This window comes from Rissa tridactyla, chromosome 4 (genome assembly GCF_028500815.1).
Source record: "Rissa tridactyla isolate bRisTri1 chromosome 4, bRisTri1.patW.cur.20221130, whole genome shotgun sequence".
NCBI classification, from domain to species: Eukaryota; Metazoa; Chordata; class Aves; order Charadriiformes; family Laridae; genus Rissa; species Rissa tridactyla.
In genome coordinates, this window is record NC_071469.1 from 50,384,125 (window position 1) to 50,395,994 (window position 11,870).

The 11,870-nt window shown below is 35.3% G+C and overlaps 2 long non-coding RNA genes across 3 annotated transcripts in view; both read left to right on the top strand.

The window, feature by feature from the left end:
• The window catches only part of LOC128908842 (uncharacterized), a 28,323-nt gene extending 23,849 nt beyond the window's left edge, over positions 1–4,474 (top strand). For both annotated transcript variants that reach the window (XR_008466143.1, XR_008466144.1), the window contains one exon: positions 4,447–4,474. This is a non-coding gene — a long non-coding RNA (uncharacterized LOC128908842). The remainder of the gene's footprint in view (positions 1–4,446) is intronic.
• Positions 4,475–6,127: 1,653 nt separating this feature from the next.
• On the top strand, positions 6,128–11,060 carry LOC128908843 (uncharacterized). The gene is made up of 3 exons (XR_008466145.1): positions 6,128–6,255; positions 6,992–7,044; positions 9,645–11,060. It is a non-coding gene; the product is annotated as an uncharacterized LOC128908843 (long non-coding RNA).
• The last annotated feature ends 810 nt before the right edge of the window (positions 11,061–11,870 follow it).

The following is an 11,870-nucleotide window of genomic DNA, read 5'->3' on the forward strand; positions in this document are numbered from 1 at the left end:
GGTGGTGGTGGTGGTGTCCTCTTACCTTTCTTATCATAATAGTCATTGCAACAATTGTCAAACAAAAAGCAGCCAAAAATTCACTTACTCTCTTGCCCTAATGGGCCTAAAATCTGTCTTCTAGAAGAAAATCTTAATCAGCAGGTTCTAGACTTAAAGACTTCTTGAACTTACTCCAGAAATTTTTTGCTGGCCCCGAGTCAAGTGACATGGCTCATCTTGTCTACATTCTTTAACTTTCTTGTTGTTCCCCAAATGACGTTTCTGCATGCAGAGTGCTAACTGGGAACAGAACTTAACACATTCTCTGAGGGGGGTTTGACGAGTGCCAGTGAGGTCAAACATATTCCAGGCAGGATCAGGGGAGAGCATTTGCTAACAGTTAAGTAGATGTGACCTTCTTAGACTTAGGTATGAGCTACTTAGCTTGGAGCCTTTCTCTGCATGCTCAGAAGTGGAACTTGGAGGACCATGAACCTTTGAAACTTAGTAGAGGCAGAAGTAAAGATGTTGCTGATCTATCCTACGTTAAGAACACACATATGAATGATTTTCACTGATATGGGCCCAGTAGTTTATGAAATGCCCAACCAATATGCCATTTACCCATAAGTTTACAAGTTATAATGATAATAGCAGATTTTTTTCTGCTTCTTTTATCTTTTGTAGTATTTACTAATAGATGCGTGCATGCCTTTGGTGCTGTGCTTTTAATAATAAATTGACAAGGATAATATTGTCTGTCAGGGATTTAACACTGAACATTCAACTTTTGCTTGTTTCCCAGAGATATTTTTTTAACATAAAGTTGAGAAACTCATCATTCTTTATTTGGATTTTTTACTTTGCTTTCTTTTTTCATTTGTGCTGTCTTTAGTGCACAGCTTCAGTCCAGTAACTCGGTATGAGGCTGTCAGGCTTCCTTACTGGATTTATCAGAGACAACAGCACAAATGAAGAAAGTTTAGACTGGCATTCTTTAAGGTTATAGACCTTAAACAAATTCACATTGGCCCTTTATCAACAATAACTCCCCTTACACACCTTGCTTTGCCCTCTTTTTTTATGCTCATCTTAGAGCTAATTACCACCCTTTAACCTGCAGTGACTTTGGTATCAGATCGCTGTTTTGCAGCTATTAGCCATGCACACTGAATTGGATGGTTCACAAAATTTGGGACTGTGGTTGAATTGGAAGAGGATAAATAAGATTTTCTTCCTATGTTTTATTTGCTGACACTGCCACCCTGTGAAATCATGTCATTCTTCCTAAATAGGTATATACGTGTCCTTTTGGAAATTACGCTCTCTGTGCTTTTATCTCGTGGCACTGAAAATAATGAATTGAAACTTTAGGGAGCCTTTTATTTCATATACGCTGCTTTATTTCATTTCATGTTCCCTAGCATGACTTAGAAAAAAAGTAAATGTAAGAAATACAAACTATTTAGCATCAGATTTTGCATATGAAAATGATGACCCAACTAATGGCTCACTAATTATAGGCTTCCAAGAAGGCTGACTAATATATCTTGAAATAGATTTTATTTGATCAGCTATTGGAAATTACATCCTTTTCAAGCAGATAAGTTTAGAAGGTTGTTCTCATATCAATATAATGCATTTGCCCCACTAGACATTTTTCCATCTTATTATTAGCAGTTCCTCAATATTAAGGAAGTTTTTCTTACACATAAAGAATTTAATTTTTAAAGTAAGCCACGTAACTCCATGAGGTTATTGTGTATAGTTCACACCAACAGCTCATAGCTGCCTGTTGTGCAACCAAAGCTGTAGGACACCCTTGGCATGTTATAGGTTTTTCATAAATACTGGAATAGGATCTGTTATCATATCTGTTGAACCATAGTGTGAGTGAAAAATGTAAGCTGTGCCTCCTAACTTATTGTAACAAGAGACACCTAGAAAGGCATCTTTGTGGCTGTCAATGCAGTGTGAATATGTCTCTGGGGTACTTAAATTCTTTTTGTAACTGTCCAGCTCTTATGTGACATTGTTGTAGGAAAGACTGAGTCCATATTTGATTGGATGTTTCCTCAGGTTCTAGTGGAAATCAGTGTCACAGGTAATCAGTAACTTTGCACACTAAGGGAGATTAACGCTGTGAAGCTGTATAAAAAAGCTGCTGGAAGCACACGGGTCTTTTCAATACGTTCCAAAGGCTGCCGATCAAACATCTTCTTCAATTTGTAAGTAGAAGATTATTTGGGGAAGAAGGGGTCTGTTGTTCTTTTAGTTTGTTTGTTAGTAACTATAGTTGTGGTTTTTTCTCGAGTCTTTCACACTCATTGGTCATAAAGATTTGTTGGCCAAATTTTGTTTCCATGATGTCTGTGCAAAACTGTTTGTTCTCCTGGAAGTGGGGGGAAGTCACAAATGTTGTCCTGTATAGGATACAGTAATACTGATGAGAAGTATTAATAATGGGGTGTTTCAACTGCTATTACTCATATTGCTCTTCTTGTCTATTGGAGAAAAGGCTGTAATTTCCAAACAGTCAAGCAAATACTTTTCTTAATAGTTAAATTCACCTGAAAATTGGGGGAAAATAATACTCCTCTAGTAGAATGAATATTTGATGAATCTAAGGTACCAATTCTACAACCTTCAATAGTGATCTTGGAAAAGTCAGTCAATGTAGAACTGAATGCGTAGCTGGAAACCTTCTTCTAAATGTCTTTTTGTTAATAAAGTAAAAATTCACACTGAAATGTTTATCTTCTCAGCTCCTGAAAACAGTAAAAAGTTCATTGAGTTTCCACATCTAGTAATCTATTAAAACAATCTAGCAATCTGTTAAAACAAGGACTGTAAAAAGGACCTTACGTGAAAGTTCACTAAAAAGTGAAAGTTCACGTGAAAGTTCCTAAAAGCAAAGCTTGTCTGAATCATTTCAGCTTCGTTTAACCTGTAACATACTGTAATATGAGTAAGATAGTAAGATACAGAGTATGTCCGTTCAATTTTCTTTATTTCAAATACAGCCTAGAGTAGATGAAATAAGCTAGCTAAAAAAATCCAGGCATCTCTGGAATATCAGGGTGATGGCTTTTAAAGGCTTGCATGTAACAGAATTACTCAGTAATGAAGAAGTCTGTCTTACCTAAACCATTGTTTTCTAAAGTTACTTTGTTAGAAAATATCAGTATTACTATTGTTCTTAGTACCTAACTGCAAAGTTATATTATCTACACAATTCCAGATGTATTCCAGATGATAGAGTATATGAAGATGTTAATTACCAAAATGTACAGAGATATTTTCATGATTGCAGAGTACTTTTAAATTTAGTATTTGGTAACTAGAGCCACCTTGAAGGATACATTGATTTGCATATACTTCAGAAACAAAGAAAAAGGATTAATATATGCTTTGATAATAAAATGCATATATGATATGCTACATATATCTTGCTATATAAATACCCTAATTTTCCTTATCCCTGATGACTGTCAAATATTAAACAAAGGAAGGACATTAGTTTCTGCCTCTCTCAGTCAAAGTCAGGACTAATTTTATTTCAGCTCTTGTGAATCCCAAGTAGAGATAGCATCTTCTCCTATTCTCTGTTGAGGATTCTCAGTACCTTTGACAGGACCTGGGCATCTCCCAAACCTTAATATTTCCTATAAAGCTGCTCACTTTGCTATTTTGGGGGAATGAACTTTATTTCTTTTATGCCTAATTGTTGCTCCTAATTGTTGTGTTGAAATAAAGATCCTATTGTACCTCTGGACATCAGGATGGCTAAATTTTACATTGTGTTTAGGCCCTAATGGTGACTGTAGTCTTAGGAGTACATTTTTCATACTGAGTGTCTGTTAGAATTCCTCCACTCAAATCTAAATCTTTAAATAGTTACATGCATACAGATTGTCAAAAAATATTTAATGTGAAAACTGAACTGTTCTCAATACTTACTAAACCATGATGAGGGGCCAAGGTAATAAAAGCAAAAACCTCTGACTGTATGCGCATACTAGGTTTGACTTTTTTCGGGTAGACAGGTATCAAACTGCTGCTAATCTCCAGCCGATATTAGAAATCATAAAAATACATAAAGAATCTTTTAAATAGTGATAAAACAGTAAAACCATGGTGGACCAGTTATTGTGTTCTAACTTATTTGACTACAACGTGAAATACATAAATATATCCAAGAACATAAGCCTAGCTTTGAGGTTTGAAAGCTTGATGACGCTGTACTTTTTTGGACACAAAAGATGTTAAATAGTTTCAGAGACATGAATGGACCTTTAATGAATCTCAGTAACGGAGAAGTGACTCAGAATGAATGGAGATAATTAACAGATTGAAGTTCTGCAAGCAACAAGTAATTGGATTATTGGTGGATAATTTGTTTCCACAGACGTTTTTACTATCAGCCCATATGCAATATTTCATTCCTATCTTTTTATTCAACAGAAAATTGTCTTCAAACCTTGGATTATCCCCAGTATGATCTTGGCTATTAAGTTACTGGAAGAGAAAGGTACCATTTAAAAAATATTATTTTTAGTGATTGTCCATGTCTCTTGTTTTAATTGTAAATAGCAGTTGTTTCTATTTCCTTATGATGGCTGTATCATCAGGATCTCATAAGGGTTGACATTAGGATAGTCTCTTTATTTTTCTGACATTAAACATACTACCAATAGTGATGCTTTTAAGTAAGGGACCACGGCAAATTTATCAGCAAGGCCAATAAGGAAATTGTATAGAGCTTCATCAAACAAAACAGGTGAGCAAATGATAGATTTGAAATATGAAATATTTTCTTGAACCTGTATTTGTGTATGTTTCTGGGCTCTTGTATGAAGATAACTCTCTGTCAGATAGGATCATGGACAGTCTGATACAAACCTCTCCCGTATTTCCTTCCTTCATACACAGTAGAATTGTTTTCTCCTCCAGTCCTATAAAATGCCTTTAACTGTTGGTCCCCTCGCCAGAAGAGTTGAAATTGCTGTTCTTTCCCTTCCCTTTATATTTGGCCCCCATATGGATAGGATCACTGTTCCATAGTAGATTCACTTTTTACCAGATACATGTGTATTCTCATGCATTCCATCATTCACACATACATTTCCTTTTCTTGTCTTCTTTCCTATCTGGATGATTTTTAAATAGGCCAAGAACTAGTCCTAATGATTTTTAAAAATACATATAGTCAGTGCTTCTGCCCAAATTAATTTAATAGGTTTTTTTCCCCCACAAGATTAATATTAATGTCAATTGTACTTTTTCTTCTTAGGAGTTATTTTAATGACTCTGGCACTTGGTCCTTGAAAGCAAACCAAAGTACATTGCTTCTCTGTGCACTAACTCAACAATCCAGTCAGCTGGAACAGACGAAAAGGAACACAGGGCTTAATAACTGATTGCATGTGAATTTCAGTCATTGCAATCCAGCTGTCTAGAAGGATTGGGAATTTGATGGTTATTTGTGTGCATTTTTGTTTAAGAGAGAGGGCAAATGAAGATAGCGTGATTCTTTATTGACTGTGGGTACTTATAGTAAGCTTCTCCGATTTCTTTTCCAGGAGTGCTTTAAAATTACCCTATCTTTGCAGAATATGTACTATTCCATTAGGAATGGGACAGTAGATATTTCCGACTAATTTTATGAAGATGGACAATTCTCTATTTTTATATTATGAAGAACTGTGGGATCCTGTCATCGCTGACAACCTGTCACATAACCTGACTGCCATTTACTGATGGGAAGAGCTTGTTCTATTTCACCTTTTATCCTCTCCAAATGAGAGCAGTTGGCAGACACGATATGAAAAAGTAAACTTTTTTTCACCATTATATAAAATTTATTTTTAGGCACAGAAATACAATTAAGGTCACACAATCATCTCCTCCAACATGAAAAAAAAATAATGTAGTCATAGATGACGCCAGTTAAACAACAATCATGTTTAACCTAATCAAAATTTGTAAGGATCTTGCTGGATCAAGGCCTGGCTCCTTGTTAAATTTTGACGATTGGTGCTATGCTTGGCAGTAAGAAGAACAGTGTTTTCTGTTTCTGTCTTTTATGATTCATTTATTATGAGTTATTGCAAATCCGTGTTTCTTTTTGCAGGTATCATGAGACATACATATCTTCTCTGGCAATGATGGCTAGCAGTGTTCTGTGCTCCTGGAAACCATTTTCCATCTGATCCGTGTTACTGCAATGTCAGGCTCTAATGTACATGTTGTCTATATCTTAATACCTATTCAGTAAGTTTTCTTTACAGCTTTGGAGGCTTTATTCCCCTCCACAAACATTTTCCATAATTTAATAAAGAATGTTTAAGAGGCAGCGTTTTTTATTTACAGAAGACATCGATTAGGAAATTCTGATAAAAGAAAAGTACAAGTTGGTGTTTTAGTATAGTAATCTGGACACCGCTTTTCCCAGCAGGTCATGATGTCAAGTCATCCCTTTTACAGATCGCTGCTGCTACAGAGGACAGAATAGTTGGAACCGTATTATCACCAAAGACATTTGCAGCTAACATTTGAAATAGTGATATTGCATGCCTTCAGCATGAAAAATCCCTTGTAGCATTACATAGCTGAAAGAGGTGATAGAATTCAGTGTTGAGCAAGTAGGCAATCAGTACAGTTTCCACCATCATCCTGTGGAAAATGACTAGTTATAAATTTAATAGGGTTAGCAAATTTGTATTTGGCTTAATTGTCATATATATAAGTACATTAATAATTATTATAGTTTATATAAATGGATAGATAAAAAGAAAAGGACATACTGTGTCATTATTTAAGGCTTTATGATTAAGCTCCTGAGATAGATAGCCTGGCAGGGTACATAAAAAATGATCGTTGTGCTCACTTATTGTCATAGTCAACAGTTTATCAAATGAATATCTGTGCTGAGGATGACTTAATTGGTTCATTGAATTCTCTTCTGCTCTGGTTGAAAACTGTCATTCTGATTTCACAAACTTTACAGGATAGAGTGCAACTGCTAAGCAAGTGTCTATTTGGATGGATCAATCCAGAAAGGTAAAAATATGCTGCTAATAAACTGATTTGGCCTGTGAAAATGAATGTATAGGATACAGTGTGAAAAGGTTAAACTTTAGGCTTCAAAACAAATATGAAAGCAAGGCAAAGTACTTTTGGACAAAATAGACTGAGGAAAATAAGGTTTAACAAGTGTACTTACATCCCCTTGGCGCAGTTTCTGATGCTGGTGTGATAGGTGAAGTTGGAAGCAATGCTTTTTACGCTTTTAGTATTGAGTTGTGTAGGCAGCATAGCAAAAAAAAAAAAAAAATTAATATAATTGTCAGTCTTGAAATGACGTATGGCTGCAGGCCAACAGAGAGAAAGGGGGAGTCCTGTGCTCAGAGTACTGCGCAAGCCCAGTGAGATATCCATTATCACATGGGAAGAATACAAAACATAGTTTAAGTCATATCAAAACGGAGTGGCACAATATTATGGCCCAGGGCTTTCTTTTTAACCAGCTGTGGTTTCATAGTGAAGTGCTTTATTGAGATCAAGGACACTGAAACAAAAATGCAAAGGTGAAAGATGAAAGATTTAGTTCAAAATTTGCATACAGAGAGACTGCATGAACTGGAACCATAATTCATCAGTCAAATTCTTGGGGTTACTGTAATCCAAATCCTGAGAAGTTACTCATTTATGAGTACATATTTGACAAATCTGACATTAATGATGCTTGATGGTGTGATTCATGTGACTGGAATGCTAACATCAGTGGTAATGGTCTATGTAAGTGGATGAAAAAAACTTAGGTGACATTAATGAAAAAGGCCTCTTTCTGAGTGAGGCTGAAAGAAGATGCCTGGTTCCTTAAGGACATAACTGTTATGTTTAGAAAAAAAAACCAAACAAACAAAACCTAATTATCATAGGGGACTTCAATCTGAGAGGCTTGCTAGAAAGTTTACCAATAGTTGAATATCGCTAGAATTTTTAAAAATTATAGATTACATCTTCATCAGTCAAAAGAGGCTGCCCAAGGCATAGAAAAATTTTATATTAGGTATGATTTCATTATGAAAAAGAACTATAAGCTAAATAATATAGAGAAAAGTACTAAGAGGAAAATGTAAATGACTTTTGGGAATCACATTAAGACAATTTTACTACATAAAAGGAAAATGTTGACAACACTTATATTTTTTAAGCTATATATTGCTTAAGAGTAGAAATGCAAGAAAGTTTGTAACAAACCGAGAGAACAAAGGAAAATCAGCATTGATTAGATTATAGAAAATGAATAAAGAAAGGAAAAAAAAAACCTCAAAGAGTGATCTTTGAGAAACTGGTTAAGAGTAAAGAATTTTCACAGTAGTAGTAATACAGTATAGTATAGTATATTATAGTATTAATATATAGTATTATAGTATACTATAATACTACCGTAATATAACACTGAACGGAAATAAAAAAATGTCCGTAATAACATATAGAAGGCTAAAATATTCAATAAGTATACCTATTTGGTATTTGGGAGGAAGATATGTCAGGACCAATCCTAGCAGAAACTTCTGGATATAACTGAAAAGTTAAAGGAGGGTAATATATAGAATCCATAAAGATTAACAGAAACGAGATATGGTTGAAAAATTTTTATTGCTATACATAGTAACCTGCTATGAAGTGTGAAGCTAGATATCCTGTTTTGGAAGATTACGGGTTTACTTGAGGAAGACAGCAGGACCCATGTTACATTTCCATAATATGTTTTCTTTTGCCTCACAACATTTTGATTTAGAGAGAACAAGAACACAAAATCAATGTGGCATATATTAAATATCAAGGTACTAGGTCTGGAAAAAATGCCACAAACTGAGTTGCTGTATTTCTAGAGAGGACACAAAGTAATTACTCATTGGCCTATGTGCTATTTAATACCCATGGCTTGGAAGAGGCCCACCAAATCATAACTGATGAAGTTTGAAAGTGGTACAGAAGTTTGTGAAGTAATGATAAGAAAGATAGGTCCCTGATATGAAACCATCTGGATCCTTGGTTAGCTGGCATAACTAAATGAATTATTCTAATATTACCAAATAGAAAGCAATTCATAAAGAACAGGAATGTGAGCACTGTTTTCCAGGCAGGAGACACAGTTTTCCAGTGTGTGTTGCTGCCATACTGCTATTGGAATACTTTATCCAGTTCTTGTGTTCACAGCTGAAAATAATAATGAAAAACAGAGAAAGTTCAGATAAAACCTACATGTTATGTCACTGCTGGTTGGGAAATACTCTTTTAGGGACTGATGTCTTGCAATATGCTAATTCTGGTTTAGGATTTGCTGTTGACTTCCTTCTTACTTTACTTACTCTGTTTTCTCAGTCATTATATTCCTGTATCAGAGATCAGAGATTACTACAGTCATGGGAACATAGATCATATGATAGATAAAATATGGTGATGGGAATAGGTTGGCATTTGTATAAATCATTTGTTGTGACTGCTAATTTTACTCTTTTTTTAATTGTAATTTGGTCCCTTTCTTTGAGCACAACATTTGTCTAAGTAATACAAGTGTGTTTGAAGGGGATGCATTTCTCCCTGATTACCATGTTAACCAGAAAATTTGTCATTTTTTACATTTCTAGTGAGAAGAAAATAAGAACATGATAAATGCTTGATCAGATGAGTCTAAAGGTCTATCTAGCCCAGGGTTCTTCCTCCAACAGTGACAACAGTAGATTTTACTTAGGGATAAATAAAAATCAATATAGTATATACACTGGAAAGCCAAAAGTACCATCGAAATGCAAAGAATAATCTGCAATTATTTGAAAACGATATAGAAGTTCCTTCATCCCTTGCAGAACAAGAACATGTGGAAGAAATGTCACTTCTTACTGGTGTGATTTAACTATGAGGTAAGCTAAGGAAGTAGAATAGCAACATGGATGCAAAGTCCCCTGACTGCCTCCATCACTGCTGCGCAGACTTGTACAAGAAGAGAAAAGGATGCCAGAAAAGAGGAGGTGGGTTGTTTGGCCAAGAGGAAATCATAATCAAGGTGGGGAAAGAATAAGAAAGAAACCAAGGAAGAGAAGAAAAGAAAGATATAAAAAGAGAGAAAAGTCCTTCCTATATGCTTTGCCCATGGCCTCCCCCTGTCCCCTCACACTTTGCTCACCCCTCCCAGCTCTCCTGCTACTCTGTCTTCACCACAAACAGAAATTTCACATCTTTCCCAAAATTTTAAACTTGTTGGAAAATTAAACTTTGCCCTAAGTCCTGTTAGCATTTTTGAGCTATCTTTGTTTCGTTATGAACATATGCAGAAACTGCTTAAAACACTAAACTGTATATCAAAATAACAAGATACTTTGATACATAAAAATAAAACCCAAAGTGAGCCTGATATGGCTTGTTTTGATGGCTCATTCCACTGCAATGACACATATCAAAGGGAGACAAGCTTTTTCCAAATTAAGTATTGTTGACTAAAAGGTAGAAGTTGGGAGTGAAAAAAAACACAACACAAGTCCACCTGGGACATCTGCAACAGTGTAATTGAGGAATTACTTTCTTCTCCAATGGTTAGATATAACAAAGCATTTCTTTCTTCAGGTTATACAACATAATCAAATACCTATTTGCAACAAAGCAAAGAAGAAAAACTGCATAATTAACAATTGAGTTGAACAGGCTAATGTTGCATCAAGATGCAATGTACATCTGAATCAAAATTGGGCAGTAATGACTACTGCTGGACAATTATAGCAGAGAAGTATTCGGGAGCATTCATGTTCACTTATACAATTAATTCACTTTGCAAGCCTCTCTTTACTTCCATGGTCGTTTCTGTAAGCCAAATTTAACATTCTACAAGTATGCATTTGAGTTCAAATTTACATTTGAATAACTCGCAGATTCGATTTTCATAAGTCTTGCCAGACCACAACACAATTTGTCATGGAAAGAAAAACACATCTTGAGATATTATGGCCTTCACTTATTCATGCAATACTTCTTTAAAAACCTTTCAGGTATGTGCTAAAATGCTTATTTGTGTGGAGTCCCACTTCTGTGATTTCATCATGAACTGCTGTATCTGTGACTAAAACATCAGTTTTGGTGTACATATGATGAGCAGTTAGAGAAAGTTTTGAATTCTGGAAAGTGTTAATAAGCTCTTTTCTATTTATGTGAAATAAAAGTCAAAGTGATCAGAAAGAATTGTCTAATAATTAATTCCTGGCTTTCTAACATACCAAGAAATGGCACTTCTAGAGGCTGAAGTCCAAACAATATTACTTTATTCTGGAAGCGAGGTCTATATTTTCTAACTGTTGCAGTAAAAGGATGTAAATTTGTATTCTTCACTCAAGGCCTGATATTTCATGCCTTGTGCGGGAATTATTGTGTGAGCCTCATTGGCTTTGTGATACATCATATGTCAGAAGATCTAAGCCTTCTGATTCTAGAAGTAGTGAAACTGGGAACAGTTACCCAATCCACCAAAACCTCACAAGTCATTTTCACTACTTATATATGTAAAGCCAAGGCTTCAGTGTTCTACTTTTTTCTTCCTCAGGCTCAAGGGTTTGATAATTTCATGACAGCGCTCTTCAGTCTTTGCTCAAGAGCAGTAAGCACACTTTACTGAGCTGGCAACAGGGCTTGTTCTTTTTTGTGTTTGAATGACAGTACAAGCCACACATAACACAGAAGTGGTGGGCCAAGTGAACATGATGTTATTTTTAACCAGGGGAATAATGTTCACACAGTAGGACAAAAAAAGTGAAACACACAGAAGTTGCAGGAAACGCTTATCAAATAGGTAGTAAAAAGGAAAATTTCCTTTGTTTGTCAAAGCTTGC